At 50.6% G+C, this 20250-nt stretch overlaps 2 non-coding genes and 1 pseudogene across 2 annotated transcripts; all 3 read right to left on the bottom strand.

The window, feature by feature from the left end:
* Positions 1-1115: 1115 nt before the first annotated feature.
* Positions 1116-1319, bottom strand: LOC148647527 (U2 spliceosomal RNA; annotated as a pseudogene).
* Positions 1320-7771: 6452 nt separating this feature from the next.
* LOC148647526 (U2 spliceosomal RNA) lies at positions 7772-7956 on the bottom strand. Its single transcript, XR_015926958.1, has one exon. It is a non-coding gene; the product is annotated as a U2 spliceosomal RNA (small nuclear RNA).
* A 6335-nt stretch (positions 7957-14291) lies between these two features.
* On the bottom strand, positions 14292-14482 carry LOC148647525 (U2 spliceosomal RNA). Its single transcript, XR_015927120.1, has one exon. It is a non-coding gene; the product is annotated as a U2 spliceosomal RNA (small nuclear RNA).
* Between the last annotated feature and the right edge of the window lie 5768 nt (positions 14483-20250).

Here is a 20250-nt window from a genome sequence, read left to right as displayed (position 1 = left end):
TCATCCTCGAAAGCATCCCTCTTGGCAAAATCCTTGTCAGAAGCCTCCACTCGCAGCACAAAACGCACAGTATGCCTTGGTCTTGCATTCTTGCTTGAAGTCCTCTCCATCTTGTGTAGAGTGGCCGGAATCCTATCCGCCACAAAGAAAAAATCGCCGTCGCCTGGAAAAAGCCGCGCCGTCCACCCCTTCCCGCCTTTGACTCAGAGCCCAAGCCGCGGTCAGGCCACGCACTCAGGATCTTCGCCAAAAGGCCGAGAAGCGATGCCCACAAAGGCGCGGACCGACGCGCGGGCGTTCCGCTGGCGCACAGTGGCGCAGGCCGACTCCTCTGGAGCCCGGGACCCGCGCAGCTGCCGGCCTCCCTGCAGCCAGAGGCCTGCCGCGGGACTCTGCTCCCCCTCTCTCTTGCCTGCCCGCCTGCCTTCCTGCCAGTCCCGGGCGGGGGCCCTGCTCTTTGATCTTCTGTCAACGGCCCGACAACGACCGCAGCCGCAGGGGGCGCCAGCCGCCCGGCCTCCTTAGCTTAGGCCCCTCCCACCGGCAGCAGCTGCGCCCAACCGGCTGCAAGCCAAAGCCGAGCGCCAGCACCTGCGGGCAGAGGCAAGGGGCAGCTCTCTCTCGGGAGGGAGGGAGGGACGGGGACGCGCGCGCACACACACACGCCTGCCTGCCGAAAAAAAAGAAAGAAAAGGTGGATATACTAAGTTTTTGGGAGGGAAAACGCCCAGCTGTCGAAAGGGGCCCGCCTGCAGGGACGGGGACGGACACACACGCAAGCAAGCAAGCAAGCAAGCAAGCAAGCAAGCAAGCAAGCAAGCAAGCAAGCAAGCCACGCCTGCCTCCCTGGGAAAAGGCTGAAAAACCTAAGTTTTTTGGAGGGAAAACGCACGGGAGCCGAAAAGGGGGCCGGCCTGCTTGCCCAGAGAGTCGAGACGCGGGAAAGCGCACAGAGGGAGCACGGGAACCGAGAGGGCGAGAGAGAGAGACAGAACACAGAGACACACAGATGGGGGACGAGGGACGAGACCCGAGAAGAAGGAGCTCCAGTCCACTTCGCTCGCTCGCTCGCTCGCTCGCTAGCTACCTACGTCTGTCTTTTCACCGCTGAGAGAAGGTGGTGCACCGCTCCCGGAGGCGCTGCAATACCGGGCCGATGCGTGGAGAGGACGGAGCAAGCTCCTGATCCAGCTCCCTGTTCCAAAAATCCGTTTAATATGTGGTCCCCCGATGGGGGACGTATCAGATATTAAACTGATAAGAACAGATTTTTTTTTTTTTTTTTTTTTTTTTTTTATTATCAAAGATAACAAAGGAATACTACATCACAATTATACCATCAATTCCGATGAACACATCCAAAAAGCAAAAATAACAAAGCAGACAAAAATCTTAACAAAAACAAATCACTACTGGGTATCAATCAACCAATCTTTTTAAATATCTGCTAAAGACTTCCATTTTTCTTTTACAGCGTGATAACTTAGCTTTTCTTTATCTACAGCCACCATGCATTTAATGTCCCCCACAATTTTGTTGTAAACCCCACCCACACTCCATAACACCCCTTTTTTGACCAAAGTGTTCCTAGCGGCCCACAAATACAATTTAACACAACTCATAACAAACCATAATATGAAAGCCACACCCCTCGTTCTTCCACGTCCTCTTACCCCAAACATTACCGTGGCCAAATTTACCTTAAACCCAGCTTCTATCGATTCCAATAAAGGTGTGCATTTACCCCACACTTGCTGAGCAAAAACACAGAACCAAAAAACATGTTCCATTGTCTCTCTAGCTCGGCAGTCTGCCCGAGGACACTCAGTTTGTCTAGACAACTTGTGCCTGTGCAAGACGTCTCGCACGGGAAGTCTCTTCCAAATCAGCTGCCAATTCAGGTCCATCATGTCTGGCCGCAAACCTTTGGGCTGAACCCTCCTCCAGGTCTCAGCAGCCACGTTCCCGACAATTCTGTCCTCTTCTTGCCCCATTACAGCGCTGTACAGTGCCCTGTGATTCCTCAGAGTCAGCACATCCTCTGCCACCCGATGTTTCCGGACCCAGGACACCGCATGCCTATAATGCCACGGTAAGTCCTCTCCGTGCGGGACATCGTTCCTCCAACAGGTGAGATGTCGGAAACTGTTGGCAAGCCAAAACTTTACAAAAAACTGGTAATTATGCACTACAGATTGGCTTAAAGCAACACATAACCCCGACACATATATACAATTTAACTTAATTGGTATATTCGGTACTCCTCTACCTCCCATATCAATTGACCTATACATATCCTGTCGCTTGATATACTCGTATCTTCCGTTCCAAAGAAACCTAAAAGTTTCTCTAGTTAGATACCTATTATATCTCGCTGGCATTGGGTAAATATTCGCCAAGTATATCAAGGCTGGTAAAATGTCCGTCTTTAAAACTGTTACCTTTTCTACGAATGTTAAGCGTTTGTCACCCCATCTTAACAATCGGACCCTTATTGCCTCCAAAGCCTGAAGCCAGTTATAATGCACCGTTCCCTGCTTTTGGAAAGAAATCCCCAAAACCTTTAAAGGGCCCCTACAAAAATCCAGGCCATGTATGCCTTCCTCTCTGTCTCTCCATAATCCAAAAAACTTAACTTTACTTTTATTTCTGTTTAGTCTGGCCCCTGATACCCTGGCAAATTCCTCGAAGATGGCCAAGGACCTCTGCAAACTGTGATCGGCGGTCAGCACCAAGGTAACATCATCTGCGTACAGTGTCATTTTAACTTGCTCTCCACCACTCCCAGGCAGTATTAATCCCTCTATGCCCGGGTCCCCGTTTACCATCCTTGCAAATGGTTCCATGTAAATGACAAATAACAAAGGGGACAGTGGGCAACCTTGTCTTACCCCAGAAAGCTGCTTCACCAGTTTGCCAACAAAACCATTAACCACTACTCTACTACCCACCTGCGTATACAAGGTCTTCAACCATCCAATAAAAATTGGCCCAAAACCCATCTTTTCCAGCACACACCACAAAAAGTTGTGCGACACTTTGTCGAAAGCTTTCTCTAAATCTAAATTAGCTAGTACCAACGGAATATTCCGGTGTTCAGACCACGCTATTGCGTCTCTGACTAATTGGAGAGACCAGTCAATTCTCCTTCCCCGTACGCCACAAGTCTGATCGCTCCCTACTACTGTCCCCATCACTTCCTTCATACGATTAACCAAAACTTTAGCAATTAACTTGTAATCTGTACATAACATCGTGAGTGGCCTCCAATTGCCTAGATCAGTTGCCTGCCCTTTTTTAAACAACAAGGTCAGCACCCCTTCTCGCATCGAGTCTCCTAACATTTTCCTGTTGAAAACCTCGTGCACTGTTACTAACATTATGGGCCCTATTAAATCCCAAAAGGTTTTATAGAATTCTGCAGGAAGTCCATCTAATCCAGGCGCCTTCCCATTCTTCATCCCTGCCAAGGCTCCCCTAAGTTCATCTATAGTAATAGGCTTCTCTAAGAGACGCCTGCTACTCTCGGGCACCCGTGAGGAGATGCATCCAAGAGCAGTGGATTCCAAACCTCCTTCTAAGGCTCTTGCTGAAAAGAGGTTCTTGTAAAAGGAGTAGACCGCTTCTAACATCTCATCAGGGTGCTCTACAATCTTGCCTTGATCTATTCGAACCCCGTCCATTCGTCTTTTCCTTTGCTGTCGTCTCACTTGCCTGAATAGAAAAGAAGCACATATCTGTTGCTGTAACAAAAGATCTATTCGGGCCTTAAACAAAAAACTCTTAGCTCTCTGTTTATAATAAGCCTGGAGTCTAGCCCTAGAAGCCGCCACCTCATCCGGATTCACTACCTTCCCCTCATTAAGTTGCATGTAGAGATTATTCAATTCTTCTTGCAACAATCTCCCTTCCTTAGCCTCCCTTCTCCTTCGGTTAAGACTATATTCTCTAGTCTCCCTTCTAATTTTCTTTTTCATTATCTCCCACCAATCCATAGCAGAGATGTGCTCCTTCTTCGCACACCACCACTCATTTAATTTTAACCTCATGTGTTCAACATACTTTTCCTCCTTCAAGATCTCAACATTCATTCTCCAAATACCTCGACCATACATCCTCTGCGGCAGGCTCAGCTTAACCTCCACTAACGTGTGGTCAGAGTACCACATCGGACGCGCCGCCGTTGTCTCCACCCTCACCTCTCTTGAAGCAAACATGTAATCGAGACGCCTCGCGACTCCTGCTGCATTCCTCCAGGTGGGCGCCACAGCACCTGCCGTGACTCGTAAAACACAATCCACTAGGTTGAAACGGGTTAGGAGCACACGTAACTGCTTAGCTCCCACATCTTCCTGTTTACTAAGATCAACGTTAAAATCACCACCAATGACAAGCATCCTATTAGTAGCACATATCGGGTAGAGCTCCTTATAAAAATCTGCTCTCAGTGAACTTATTGCGGGCGCATACACACATACAAACCTAAAGTTATTATTCCCATAACACACATCCACACTCAGGGCTCTTCCCGGCACTACTATATTACAATTCTCCACAATCATTTCACAGTTACCAAACAGAATACCCACCCCCGACGAGTGAACCCCACCCACACTCCATTTGGATCCCCCCTTATCCCATTCCCGTGAAAAAAGCACTGCATCCTTCTCATTCTTCAAGTGCACCTCCTGTAGAAAGCACACCTCAAAATTCAGGTCTTTTAGGGACTGAAAGACAGCAGTTCTCTTAACTCTATCTCTAAGCCCTCTTGTGTTAAGTGTCACAACCTTCATTTAAAGATTAACAGTTTCTCTCTTCCCATCTTCTAATGATATTCATTGCTGCAATATATGCATCTCTCACCTCACTCTCCTTAGGCCCGTGCACGTATAACCTAATGACTCTCTTCGATCTTCCTTCACTTTCTAAACTAACACCTGGAAAAGCTCTAAGAATGCTTTTAAGACCACCTGCTCGCACCGGGAATCGCACATTTCCATTCGCCCATTCACATTGCCTGAGAAAACTAGCAGACGCATCCAAATCTTTCATTATTCTACCCTCTGTTCTAACTACCCCAGCTGCGAAAGCCTCCTTAGCCATACCCCCATTGTTTCTCCATCGTTTCACAATATCTGAAAAGAGGATTTTCTTAGAACCTATTTCAGCATGTGTTTTCCCAAACACCCGAAACCGCTGAATATCCCCCCCTACAAGTACACACTCATAATTAATCTCTTTTTTTTGAATCTCCTGCTCCTCAAACCCAGCAGGCCACTTGACCCTATTATTCTTCTCGTCCCATTTGCAGATTTTCACAAAGTCCCGAGGCAACTCCGAATCCAGCCAGAGGCCTTCCTCTTCTCCTTGCTGTGGATCTACTCCGGACTCCAAACCTTGGGTGAGTATTAAACCACCGCTTTCGTGTGTGTCTGCCGTTTCAGGAACACATGGTGTCTCAACAAAATCTGAGGAAGCACTACCGCGGAGCTCCACTGCCTCTTCTTCTCGAATCTCCCCTTCCTCTTCCCCCTCGGCTAGAGGTAAGTTGTCTCCTCGGGTCACGGACTCAGGCCTGTCACTTTGTGTTGAATCCTCCCGTTCTCTGCCCGCTTTCTTTGCGGAGAGCTCTTCTGACTCCGCAGATTTCCTCTTCACAGTTCTTCGAGCCATGGCAGCACCCTCTTCCTCCTCCTCCTCCTCCTCCTCCATCCGCTCTCCCCAACTCTTCCTTCTAGCCTGTGGGCCCACGTGCGCCACCTCCTCGGCCGCTTGTATTAAAAAAGCCAGCCCGGGCGTTCCGGCACTGATCTCACCACTTAATTGACCTATCTCCATTTCTTCATTCTGCACCTGCACATCATTGACTCCGGAAACCCCTTCTTCTGCTGCTTCTTGTTCTGCGGGCGCGTTCACAACCGAAACCGCCACTTCTGCCCCGCCTCCATCTTCTGCCCCACCTCTTTCACTTTCACGATCAGCAGGCTTGGTCTTCTCAACCCTCAAGGACTTACTAATGGCGGCTGAGTAGCTGCCAGCCTTCCTGGGGCACTCCTTAAAAACATGGCCCCGCTTTCCACAGAGGTTACACTTGATTTCCTCCGTGCACATAGACGAAATATGGCCAATCCCATCACACCGTCTACATATTTGAGTCTCACAGTTGAGGGCCACATGTCCTTCCTGCCCACATCGCCTACAAGTGAGGGGCTGTCCCGGGTAAAACAGGTACCCCCGGTCTGAACCGATTGCAAAGTTCGCCGGCGGATGCGCCAAACCGTCCACTGCTTGTTCGCTGAACCTAAACCTCACTCGGTATCTCCAGTTCCCGGTCCAGTATTTTTTCTTATCTATTTGCTTAACCCCTTCACCTTGCACATCCACAAAGCGTTTGAGAAAGTTCAAAATGTCTCCTTCCGCAACATAGGGGCTAAACATATGAACAGTCAGCCACCGCACTTCCCTTGCAAACAATGGCTCCACATAAAAGTCTTTTAACGGCTCCTCATTCCGATGCGCATTTATAATTGCCCATACTTCCTTGCATCGTACATCAGAGATTAGTGAAAGGTCAAATACCTTCTTCCCGGGGTAATTCTGCAGGCAGAAGGTGTCCTCCCATCGCACTCCCAAAGCCGTTTCAAGGACCAATTCTTCAAAAACATCCCGGTAGATGAACTCCTGGTTTCCGCAATCCTCCTTCAAGACAAATCGAATGGTATTCCGCATCTTCGCCACCCTGCCGCTCGGTCCTCTCTCCATCCTTCCGATTATGGCCGGATCCGTCTCCGCCACAAGAAAAAAAGAGCTCCTGCCTAGCCTATAGGCAGGCTCAGAAAAAAAAAACCTTCACCTTCCTTCCTCTTGACTGTTCCTCCAGCCGCGGTCAGGCCACGTACTGGGATCGCAGCCAAAAGGCCGAGAAGCGATGCCCACAAAGGCGCGGACCGACGCGCGGGCGTTCCGCTGGCGCACAGTGGCGCAGGCCGACTCCTCTGGAGCCCGGGACCCGCGCAGCTGCCGGCCTCCCTGCAGCCAGAGGCCTGCCGCGGGACTCTGCTCCCCCTCTCTCTTGCCTGCCCGCCTGCCTTCCTGCCAGTCCCGGGCGGGGGCCCTGCTCTTTGATCTTCTGTCAACGGCCCGACAACGACCGCAGCCGCAGGGGGCGCCAGCCGCCCGGCCTCCTTAGCTTAGGCCCCTCCCACCGGCAGCAGCTGCGCCCAACCGGCTGCAAGCCAAAGCCGAGCGCCAGCACCTGCGGGCAGAGGCAAGGGGCAGCTCTCTCTCGGGAGGGAGGGAGGGACGGGGACGCGCGCGCACACACACACGCCTGCCTGCCGAAAAAAAAGAAAGAAAAGGTGGATATACTAAGTTTTTGGGAGGGAAAACGCCCAGCTGTCGAAAGGGGCCCGCCTGCAGGGACGGGGACGGACACACACGCAAGCAAGCAAGCAAGCAAGCAAGCAAGCAAGCAAGCAAGCAAGCAAGCCACGCCTGCCTCCCTGGGAAAAGGCTGAAAAACCTAAGTTTTTTGGAGGGAAAACGCACGGGAGCCGAAAAGGGGGCCGGCCTGCTTGCCCAGAGAGTCGAGACGCGGGAAAGCGCACAGAGGGAGCACGGGAACCGAGAGGGCGAGAGAGAGAGACAGAACACAGAGACACACAGATGGGGGACGAGGGACGAGACCCGAGAAGAAGGAGCTCCAGTCCACTTCGCTCGCTCGCTCGCTCGCTCGCTAGCTACCTACGTCTGTCTTTTCACCGCTGAGAGAAGGTGGTGCACCGCTCCCGGAGGCGCTGCAATACCGGGCCGATGCGTGGAGAGGACGGAGCAAGCTCCTGATCCAGCTCCCTGTTCCAAAAATCCGTTTAATATGTGGTCCCCCGATGGGGGACGTATCAGATATTAAACTGATAAGAACAGATTTTTTTTTTTTTTTATTAAAACAAATCATAACAAGTCATACACTGAATCACAATCGACAACAAAAAACCATCAGTTAGACAACCTAGGGTAACAGACTAACAAAATCAAATCATCACATTATACAAAGAAACTTTTCCAGATTTAACAGAAAAAATTACATAGCAAACACAAAGTCTTGACACATTCATACTTAGGTACAGTTGTTCATCACTTCCCACCCCCGTCACTCTGCTATCCGATATACATCTCATTTCCATAGCTCCACCCCTTATGCAAACTACCCATTTAAGCCCCACATTTACTCTTTCTTATTTCTACTTTAAACCCCTAACACAAACAAATCTTTCCATCTTTCTTTTGCCGCAGAAAATCCCCACTTCCTTATGTCCCACTTCACCCGGTTCCCAATGTCATGTCTCACTCTCCATACCACAGCTCCCACTGACCCTTGCACCCCATGTTTCACTAAATTACTTCTGTCTTGCCACACATACAATTTCACCAAACTAATCAACAACCACACCAAAAACTTCTCATTCCACTTCTTTACCCCAGCCAAACCTTTTATCACCATCTCGTAGCTTAGCCGTTCCTGTGAAAAAAAAGATGGCACCCACCCTGTGCACTCCCTCCACACCTGCTGTGTAAAGTCACATTCCCAAAAAACATGTTTAACTGTTTCCTCCCTGGTACACATCAAACGGGGACATTCTTTCTGTCTGGATAAGCCATGTTTATTCAGAACCTCCCTCACCGCCAGCCTACCCCATACACACAACCAGTTCAGATCACACATCCTGTTGTCCAAGGGCTTGGGTTGTATGCGTGTCCAGGTTCCGCGGGACACTCCCACCACTGCTGCACTGTTGTCCTCTCTCAGCTCCTTGTACATTGCCCGGTGGCTAAGGGAAGTTAACCCTGCCTTTACCGCCTGATGATTCCTCAGCCAATGCACCGCGTGCCGATAGTGCCACGGTAGTCGCTCTGCTTTTGGCGTAGTATTTGTCCACTGTACCAGGTGTTTCATTACAGGGGCGAACCACAGATGAACAAAAAACTTGCAGAAATGCGCCGGATTGCCATGCAGGACTTCACAAAGGCTGGAGACAAAAGCACAGTCAATCTTCAAAGGTAAGTCTGGGACCCCCCTCCCTCCTTCCTCCACTGACCTGTACATATCTGTGCGCCTGATGTATTCATATTTTTGCCCCCACATGAAAGCAAAAACCGTGCGTACTAGTTCCTTCCGCAACCTGGCCGGCATAGGATAAACCACTGCCAGGTGGAAAAGCAGCGGCATTACCTCAACTTTCAAAACCAATACCTTCCCAAGAAAAGTCAGAGACCTATGCTGCCACAATCCCAGCTTTGTGTTCACTTTCTTTATTTTCTCCTCCCAGTTCAGCCGGGCGGCACCTTCAGAGTGGAACTGGACTCCGAGGATCTTGACTGGGGACTGCAACACTGAGAGCCCTCCAATCTCGTCCTTTTTCTCTCTCCAGGTACCCCAGTACTTGATCGTGCTCTTACTCTTGTTTAGCCTTGCCCCCGTACCGACCTCAAATTCCTGAGCAATGCTGAGTACACGGTGCAGACTCTCCTCTGAGCTCAAGAACAGGGTGATGTCATCTGCGTATGCAATGGCCTTCACCTGCCTTCCTTTGCTTCCCGGCACCATGACGCCTCTCACTCCTGGGTCTTCCCGGATCCTGTCCAAAAAAGGCTCCAAATACAAAATATAAAGCAGAGGGGACAGGGGGCACCCCTGTCGCACACCACAGGAAACGGGGATTCCTCCACCTACCGCACCATTAATGCGCACTCTTGTCTCCACCGACCTGTACAGTGTTCTTATCCACTCAATGAACTTCGCGCTCACTCCCATCTTTGCTAGAATCTCCCATAAGACTGCATGATGGACTCTGTCAAACGCCTTGTTTTGGTCGAGATTGACTAGCATCAAAGGAAGCTTTCTGTCGTCCACCCACTCCACCACATCTCTCACAAGTTGTAAATTCCAAGAGATCTTCCTCCCAGCCACTGCACAAGTCTGATCTTCACTTACCAAGTGCGGCATGATGTCTCTTAGCCTCCTCACCAAGACTCTTGCGAGGATCTTATAGTCCGTGCATAACAATTGGATAGGCCTCCAGTTGTCCAGCTCAGACTTTTCCCCCTTCTTCTTATATATCAGGGCCAAGATCCCGGTCTTCATGGAAGGTCCCAACTCCCCGATCTCTAAGATTTCGGTAAAAACCTGTAGTAGAAAGGGCTCCACCTGTTCCCAAAAAACATCATAAAAATCGGTAGGCAAGCCATCCACACCGGGAGCAGTACCTTTACGCAGGCCTCTCATGGCCTCTCTTATTTCCCCAGCTGTTATGGGGGCCGTCAAACCAGCATCATCCTGGATCTTGTTTTGCACTCTGGCCATCAACCTGCTCCGCACTTCTCCATCCACCTGTTTTTCTGCAAAAAGAGCTCCGTAATAGTTCATAGCACATTCCAACATCTCGTCAGTGCTTTCCGCCACATCCCCGTTTCCACTCACCAGCTTCTCCATCCAGGTTTCCTCCTGCTGTGTTCTCACTGAGCTAAAAAACTGAGATGAGCATTGTTCTTCCCCCTCCAGCTGGGTACCTCTAAGCCGAAACAGATACTCCTTGGCTCTTCGCAGCCATTTTGCCCGGAGCAAAGCTTTCACCCTAGTGACGGCTTCCACATTAAAATCCCGCCCTTGGTTAGCTTCAGTGTAAAGCCTCTCTAGCTCCCTTTGGAGGCCAGTCAGTTCTTCCCTCTCACTCTGTCGGCGCGCTGCGCAGTAGGTCTTAGTGATCTTGGCAATTATTCGCTTACAAGTCTCCCACCACTCTGTTGCCGTCGCAAACCTTTGCCGCATCTCCGCAAAGTGTTTGAGCAGGCGAATAACACTGGCCTGATACTCCTTATCCTCTAGCACCATTCGGTTTAGCCTCCAATATCTCGTCTGAAAGCCCGCTTTCCCAGCATTAAAAGTCACAAACAAACAGGCGTGGTCTGAAAACCATAAGGGTACTACTGCCTTTTCCCTTATGTCCAAACCTAGATTATGAAAAATATAATCCAAACGTCTTCGTATTCCACGGCTGTTGTCCCAAGTGTAATGGTTTAGGTCTTTAAACCCGTCTTTTAGCTTAAACCCATTTATAATCTTCCCTAGTGCAGCATTCCCTTCCCCTTGTGTGTCCGTCAGATCAGTGTTAAAATCCCCAACTAACAACACGCCTCTATTTGTAAAAAGCGCGGGTTCCAAGTCTTTCAGAAAATCACTTTGCATCCTCCTGTCTGCAGGCGCATACACTCCAATCACTCTTAAAGGCACATCCCTCCACCGCCCATCTACTACCAGCAATCTGCCAGGAACTATTGATCTAACATCCTGTGGCATGAAATCTCTAGTACCACAAAGTATACCTATTCCGGAGGAATGGACTCCTCCTATGCTCCACCAAGATCTTCCGCCACTCCACTCCTTCCGGAATTGATCTGCGTCCTTGTGTCCAGCTAAATGTACTTCCTGCAATACACAAATATCAAACCGCCGCGCCTTTACCTCATCGAAGACAGCTGTCCTTTTTTCTTTATTTTTCAGTCCTCTCACATTGATAGTTGCAACAGTGAGGGTCATGGCATGTCGCTAGAGCTCTCACTGTCCATCCCGTCCTCTGAGAGCCCTGTCGAGGGGCTGATCGTCCCAATAAGACTGGCCGCCCTCTCCGGTTCCACATACCCCCTCTCGTTGAAATCTCCTACCTCCATCTCCACATCCATTCCTTCTGCCCGGCCCGGTGTGTCGGGTAGGCATGAGGCACATGGACTCTCGTCCCCCTGCAGACCAGCCATTACGGAGAACGGGTTGCAAGACCCAGTCGCCCGCACCGGCTGCCCCGGCGGCAAAGACCCCTCCATGTCCTCCGATCCTCCCGGATCTTCCTGGCGATGCTCCAGGACCTCCTGGCCGCCTTCTCCTTCTCCTTGACTCCGCTCGCCTCCTTCTGCCACCCCAGCACCTGCTTTAATTTTGGCCTTCTTACCTTCGGACGAAACTTGTTCATCATTGTCCCCTCGGTGCCTCTTAGGGTTCACCTTTCCACCTGTGCTCTCCTCCTCTCGCCCGCTTTCCGGCTCCGTTTCTTGCACTGTTTCCTGCGCCATTTCCTGCGCCGTTTCCTGCACCACTTCCCGCTCCACTCCCTGCGCTGCCTCCTGCGCCGCCTCCTGCGCTGTTTCCTGCGCTGTTTCCGTAGGACTCTGGACTGTCTCCTCCGGCTGCTCTGCTGGACGAACACCTGCTGATCCCGCCCCACCACTGCTCTCTCGGGGCCCCCGGCCTTCCTCCGCAACCTTTACCTTCCCTCCTCCAGCAGGCAAATTCTTCCCACGTCTCCTCCTCCTCTCCTTGGAACGTACGCGCTGCCCGCTCCACTCCTCCTCCTCCTCCTCCTCGTCCTCCGCCTCGATGGCACTCTCCAGAAGTCCCTTTTTCGCTGCAACATAGCTCAGATCTCTCCAAAGACAACTCCTATACCCGTGGGTATCAGCCCCACACAAAGAACACAATTTGATACGACAGTTCTTTTTCATGTGTCCCCTTTCATGGCATCTTGTGCACTCTGTTGCTTTACAGTCCTTTTCAAAATGTCCAATTTCATAACAGCGGCGACAAAAAGGGGGCTGATCACGGTAGAAAAGGTACCCACGACTCGAACCCAACGAAAACAGGGCTGGGGGGTGTGAAAACCCTCCTATATAATTCGGATTGGCCCTCAGCGTAACATTATACTGCCACCTCCCGGTCCAATAACCAAACCTGCCGTTAATTTTCTTTGGTTTCCCCGCAGATTCGGTATGTGCTTCTAAAAAAGCCGTGACATCATCCTCCTCCACAAACGGATCATACATGTGCACAATAATTGACCTGGTGTCATCTGTAGCCAATCCCAAACACTTAAAATCTCTCAGCCATTGCCTCTCCGCCTTTTCCACACACAACTCCGATACCTTCTTGTATGTTGCTTCATCCCGCAAAGACATGTCGAAATATCTTCCTGGTCGGTTCTGCTGTATACACTTAGCATCATAAGTTCCTACCTGTAGGGTCTTCATCACAACCTTCTCCACAAATTCCTCTCTTCCCGGCATCTCTCTCTCCAGGTTCCACTCAAACCGAATCGTCCACTTCACACTCGGCCCATTCCCCTGCTTTTCAGCAGGATCCATAGCCCAGGCCATCGCAAGGATGACCAGGGCCCGACGCTCCTCCGCTCCTTCCTCGGCTCTCTCTCTCTGCCAACAAAAAAAGATCCGGGATCTCCTCCTGTCTGTCCGCACTTCAGTCCTCCAGGTAAGTTTGGCCGCACCGCTCCGCTCCGCTCTCCAGCCGCTCCTCCGCCGCCCTTCTCGTCCCCCAGCCCAGTCGTCAAGCCGCGGTCAGGCCACGTACTTTTCAGATCTGAGCCAAAAGGCCGAGAAGCGATGCCCACAAAGGCGCGGACCGACGCGCGGGCGTTCCGCTGGCGCACAGTGGCGCAGGCCGACTCCTCTGGAGCCCGGGACCCGCGCAGCTGCCGGCCTCCCTGCAGCCAGAGGCCTGCCGCGGGACTCTGCTCCCCCTCTCTCTTGCCTGCCCGCCTGCCTTCCTGCCAGTCCCGGGCGGGGGCCCTGCTCTTTGATCTTCTGTCAACGGCCCGACAACGACCGCAGCCGCAGGGGGCGCCAGCCGCCCGGCCTCCTTAGCTTAGGCCCCTCCCACCGGCAGCAGCTGCGCCCAACCGGCTGCAAGCCAAAGCCGAGCGCCAGCACCTGCGGGCAGAGGCAAGGGGCAGCTCTCTCTCGGGAGGGAGGGAGGGACGGGGACGCGCGCGCACACACACACGCCTGCCTGCCGAAAAAAAAGAAAGAAAAGGTGGATATACTAAGTTTTTGGGAGGGAAAACGCCCAGCTGTCGAAAGGGGCCCGCCTGCAGGGACGGGGACGGACACACACGCAAGCAAGCAAGCAAGCAAGCAAGCAAGCAAGCAAGCAAGCAAGCAAGCAAGCAAGCCACGCCTGCCTCCCTGGGAAAAGGCTGAAAAACCTAAGTTTTTTGGAGGGAAAACGCACGGGAGCCGAAAAGGGGGCCGGCCTGCTTGCCCAGAGAGTCGAGACGCGGGAAAGCGCACAGAGGGAGCACGGGAACCGAGAGGGCGAGAGAGAGAGACAGAACACAGAGACACACAGATGGGGGACGAGGGACGAGACCCGAGAAGAAGGAGCTCCAGTCCACTTCGCTCGCTCGCTCGCTCGCTCGCTAGCTACCTACGTCTGTCTTTTCACCGCTGAGAGAAGGTGGTGCACCGCTCCCGGAGGCGCTGCAATACCGGGCCGATGCGTGGAGAGGACGGAGCAAGCTCCTGATCCAGCTCCCTGTTCCAAAAATCCGTTTAATATGTGGTCCCCCGATGGGGGACGTATCAGATATTAAACTGATAAGAACAGATTTTTTTTTTTTTTTTACATTTATTATAACAATACAATACAATACAAAACCACATCACAAATCATTCATCACAATCCACGATCGGCAAACTCATCCCCTTAATCCAGCAATGGTTTCCATTTCTCTTTGGCTGCATGAAAACCCCACCTACGCACCTCTGCTGTCATCATCTTATGCAGCTCAAAACGAACCCTCGCACATATTGCCCCAGCCCCTTCCACATGACCATGTTTAACCAAATTGTTTCTCGATCCCCATAACACAAATTTAACCATGCTGATTACAAACCAGATTACAAGATCACATCTCACAGATCTCGAAGACCTACTCCACCGTCTAAGAACTTTGTCTCCAGATAGAACAAAACCCGGTTCCAGTTTGTTAAATAGATCCGACATCTGCCCCCACACTGCTTTCGCAATCCTGCAACCCCAGAACACATGACTAATGGACTCTACCTCTGCACATAGAGGTCTTGGGCAAATCGCTGAGCGAGCCAGCTTGTGTCTGTGCATTACCTCTCTCACTGGCAGACGTCCCCAAACACACATCCAGTTTAAATCTTTGAGCCTGTTATCCAGGCTCTTAGGTTGCACCCTTTTCCACACGTCAGTCGGAACCACAACATTGGTTCCTTTTTCACTGCTCTTAGCCGTCTTGTATAAGAGCCTGTGGGAGACAATCACTGATCTGTCTACATCTTTTACATACTTCCTTAACCATGCGGCCGCATGCTCATAGAACCACGGTAAAACTTCAGCCTTGGGAACGTCGTTCCTCCACACTTCTGAGGGCCTGACGACCCAAGCGAACCACAACCGCACAAAAAACTGATGTTTGTATAAGATCTTGTCATCTACTGCTTTACACAGGTCAGCCACAAAAATGGCGTCTAGTTTGATTGGCAGATCTGGAACTTCTCTACCCCCCTCACTGATGTTCCTGTACATATCTAGACGTTTCACATATTCATAACCACCCCCCCATACAAAGTCAAAAACCATCTTCGTTAAAGAGCGTCTAAAACAAACTGGCATAGGAAAAACCTTTGCAATGTGCACAAGACTTGGTAGAATGTCACCTTTAAGTACCAAAACCTTCCCTGAATAGGACAATGATCTTTTCTTCCATAGACCAAGTTTACTATTCACCTGGGATAATCGAGTCTCCCAATTCCTTCTTCCAGTCCCTTCCCTATCAAACTGCACTCCTAATATTTTCAAGGAATTCATTTCCAGAGACAGACCTCCTACCACCTCATCCCTGTTACTCCATGGACCAAAATACTGCACACTACTCTTATTTCTATTTAGTCTTGCACCTGTGCATTGGTTGAAGACTTCTATCAGCTCCAAGGCGACTAACAGGCTTCTGTCAGAGCTCAAAGTTAGAACAATATCATCCGCGTAGGCCAACACTTTGGTTTGGAGGCCTCCGCTTCCCGGGATCACTATACCCTCAACCTTTCTATCTCGTCTTATCAACTCTAATAGTGGCTCTATATAGATTACATATAGAATTGGAGACAACGGACATCCTTGTCTAACACCCTTTCTTACGTCGAAGGGTTCACTCATAAAACCATTTATGTTGACTCTGGTGGAAGCTCCTCCATACAGGGCTTTCAGCCAAGAGATAAAGCAACTGCTGACCCCATAACGATCCAACACATCCCATAAGCATTGATGATCCACCCTATCAAATGCTTTCTCCTGATCTAGACTAGCTATCATCAGACACTGATGTCTGTCTTCTGCCCAAGCAATGGTATCTCTAAGCAGGCCGAGGTTCCAGTGTAGGGACCTACCCGCCACGCCACAGGTCTGATCCGGCTGTATTACTGATGGCAATACTTTCCTTATCCTGTCACATAATATTTTTGCCAGGATTTTATATTCAACACACAACAATTGAATAGGCCTCCAATTTTCTAGCCTCTTAGGATCACCTTTCTTAAATAACAGAGACAAAACTCCCTGTGCCATTGTATCTCCCAAAGTTCCCCCATCTAGAATTGCTTGAAAGACTTCGAGCATCGATGGACCTATCAAGTCCCAGAAAGTGAGATAAAATTCTACCGGGATACCATCAACCCCCGGAACTTTCCCTGTCTTCATTCTCCGAGTAGCCCCCTCAACTTCGGCTAGATCCATGCGCATCACTAAAGCCCTATTTTCCTCAGCACTAACCTTCTTCTCAATATACTCCAAACCACCGACCCCCTTTACTGACTCCCCTTCCCTCTTATTGAAGTACGTAGTAAAATACTTTACGGCTTCCTCCAACATTTCATGCGGAGTACTTACCACGTCCCCTTCTGCTGTAAACAAGCTCCCGAATGCTCTTTTAACCCGCTTGGCTTTAACCGATTTAAAAAGCAGGCCTGAGACCTCTTCTTGTCCATCCAGGAAGCCGATACCAGCTCTGGTTAAAAACTCTCTGGACTGTCTAAGATAAAGTTCTCTCAATCGCGCCTTCAGCTCCTGGGCTTTCGAGAAATTAAAATCTGCACCTTTATTTGTCTCCTCATACATATTTTCCAACACTTTTTGAAGCCTCCTCACTTCAAAATTCCTTCTTTGATTTCGACACTTACAGTACCGAATTGAAATTTCCTTAACCTGCCACTTGACATACTCCCACCATTCAATTAACGATGGCCACTCTTGTTTCTGTCCTAACCAAAAAAACCATTTATCCCTAATTAACTCTTTGTAGCCATCCTCATTCAGTACAGCTGTATTTAATTTCCAGTAACCTGGACCAAACTTAACCCCCACCCCTTCCACCTCAACCACCAACAGTTCATGATCGGAAAAATAAAAGGGTACGACCAAGGCTTTAACAATAACCAAACCTCGAGACAGAAATACATAATCCAGTCTTTTGGCGGCCCCTGCTGCATTCCTCCAAGTAACTGGGGGAACCAACCCACCTGTTGCTGGCCCTTTAAGACAGAAACTATCAAATAAATCAAAATCCCTCAGCAGTTTATTAATTTCTAAGGATCCTGCTGTTCTTTTATTTAAATCTTCGTTGAAGTCGCCAGCAATCACTAATTTTCTATTAGTCACACACCAGGGGACTAGCTCGGAAAAAAAACTCCCCCTTGACGTCCTATCCGCCGGTGCATAGACGACTATAAATCTCATTTTTATATTTGAAAATACCCCATCCACCACAAGGATTCTCCCTGGCCGCACCATATAAGTTTCTGTAATGTCAATATGATTATTCCCAAATAATATACCCACCCCAGAAGAGTGTACTCCCCCCACACACCAAAAGGACTTCCCCAAATCCCAGTCTTTAGAAAACCGCTTCACATCTGTATTTCCACCCAAGTGCACTTCCTGTAAAAAACAAATATCAAACTTATATTCACGCAAAACTTTATACACAGCAATTCTTTTAGACCTGTTTTTCAGTCCTCTAACATTTACAGTTAAAATTTTGAAGGTCATGTTGACCTCCCTCCATCTCTCCCTCCAGGATCTACATCCGGTTCTGCAGAGCTGTCTGTCTCCGAGGAACTTGTATCAGTCGTCCTATAAGGTGTTGAACTTTCCTCCTCTGACTGGGACTGCACCACGTTCGGATCCACCGAAACGCAGCGCAGGTAAGTCGACTCCTTTAACCTTCCTTTTGGCAGGAGCCCCTTCTGACCCCAAACCGAGGGTGCGGCTTCCTCCCGCTCTGGGGGGGATTCCATCACCATGCCTTCTTCTACATCCTCCTCTGTAGGAGCATCCTCCTTGGCCTTCTTCTCCTCCCCCGCAGGTGACTCTTCTTCGGAATCCTCCCTTGGCCTTTTCTGGACTGCCACATTCCCTTCCATGTCGAAATCACCCAAATCCATCGCCAGGCCTTCTTGCGGCAGGGGCTCAAACAAGTCCAGGGCTCTAGCCACCTGACCAGCAGGTAAGCTACCGCTACTGTCCAAACCATTATCTGATGCTTCACTCACATCCACCTCTGCTATCCCCTCACTCTCGATCTCTTTGCCTCCACCTATCCCGACCGTTTCGTTCTTGTTTCCCTCTGTCTTCTCATTTTGTTTACCTTCCTTTCCTCCTACTTCTTCCTCCTCTCCTTCTTGTTCCGAGTCGGTTGCCTCCTCAACGGCATCTGGGAAGCCTCTCTCTTGCTCCCTGGCCATCTCCGGGTCTCTCCATACACAGTCTCTATATAAATGATTTGCATTCCCACACAGAGAGCAAGTTTTCTGATAACATCTCCCCTTAGTGTGGTCCCGTGCTCCACACCTCGAACAAGAGGTGGCAGTACAGTCCTTATCCATATGTCCAAAGGAACAACATTTCCTACAGTAAGAAGGCTGATTCTGATAATATATATAACCCTTGCTTTGACCCATAGAAAAGGCCGACGGGGGGTGCGAAAACCCATCCGGGTTACTAGCATTCCGCCTGAGTCGCACCTGATATCTGCGTCTCCCATTCCAGACCCGAAATCTATCACCAATTATTTGGGGACCTGCCAGGACATCCACGTGTCTCCACAGGTAAGCAGTAATGATGTCATCCCCAATGAAAGGGTCATGCATGTTCACTATTAGAAATCTCACATCGTCCTGAGCCAGACCCAAGATCGCAAAGTCCTGTAGCAATTCATTGTTCTTCATCTCCTCACATCTCCCAGAGACTCTCTTATAAATCTGGTCATTATTAAACGTAGCATCAAAAAAACAAAAAGGCCTGTTTCCTTGTAGGCATTTCACTTCAGCCGGTATCGCATTCAAAATTCCAAATAAAATCTTGCACTCAAACTCATATCTGCCCATCATTTCTTTCTCTCTCACCCATTTAAAGCGTAAAGTCCATTTCAGCCGAGGAGCCTGGTTGGCCCACTCAGGGTGGGCCTGGCCCTCGGCCATTGCGGAAAAAACGACCTTCCGACGCTCTTCTCACCGGTCTTCAACGTAGCCTTCTTACAAAAAAAAAACACATCCAACAAAAAACAGGAAACAGCAAAACGAACCTTCTCCTTCGATCCAAACGTCTGCAGGCCCGGATAGCAGTCCACCAATCTCTCCCCTGATCTTGGCCAAAAGGCCGAGAAGCGATGCCCACAAAGGCGCGGACCGACGCGCGGGCGTTCCGCTGGCGCACAGTGGCGCAGGCCGACTCCTCTGGAGCCCGGGACCCGCGCAGCTGCCGGCCTCCCTGCAGCCAGAGGCCTGCCGCGGGACTCTGCTCCCCCTCTCTCTTGCCTGCCCGCCTGCCTTCCTGCCAGTCCCGGGCGGGGGCCCTGCTCTTTGATCTTCTGTCAACGGCCCGACAACGACCGCAGCCGCAGGGGGCGCCAGCCGCCCGGCCTCCTTAGCTTAGGCCCCTCCCACCGGCAGCAGCTGCGCCCAACCGGCTGCAAGCCAAAGCCGAGCGCCAGCACCTGCGGGCAGAGGCAAGGGGCAGCTCTCTCTCGGGAGGGAGGGAGGGACGGGGACGCGCGCGCACACACACACGCCTGCCTGCCGAAAAAAAAGAAAGAAAAGGTGGATATACTAAGTTTTTGGGAGGGAAAACGCCCAGCTGTCGAAAGGGGCCCGCCTGCAGGGACGGGGACGGACACACACGCAAGCAAGCAAGCAAGCAAGCAAGCAAGCAAGCAAGCAAGCCACGCCTGCCTCCCTGGGAAAAGGCTGAAAAACCTAAGTTTTTTGGAGGGAAAACGCACGGGAGCCGAAAAGGGGGCCGGCCTGCTTGCCCAGAGAGTCGAGACGCGGGAAAGCGCACAGAGGGAGCACGGGAACCGAGAGGGCGAGAGAGAGAGACAGAACACAGAGACA

This window comes from Lepisosteus platostomus, chromosome 15 (genome assembly GCF_059453375.1).
Source record: "Lepisosteus platostomus isolate fLepPlt1 chromosome 15, fLepPlt1.hap1, whole genome shotgun sequence".
NCBI classification, from domain to species: Eukaryota; Metazoa; Chordata; class Actinopteri; order Semionotiformes; family Lepisosteidae; genus Lepisosteus; species Lepisosteus platostomus.
Note: the sequence above shows the minus strand (reverse complement) of the source record. Positions and strands in the feature narration are given on the sequence as shown.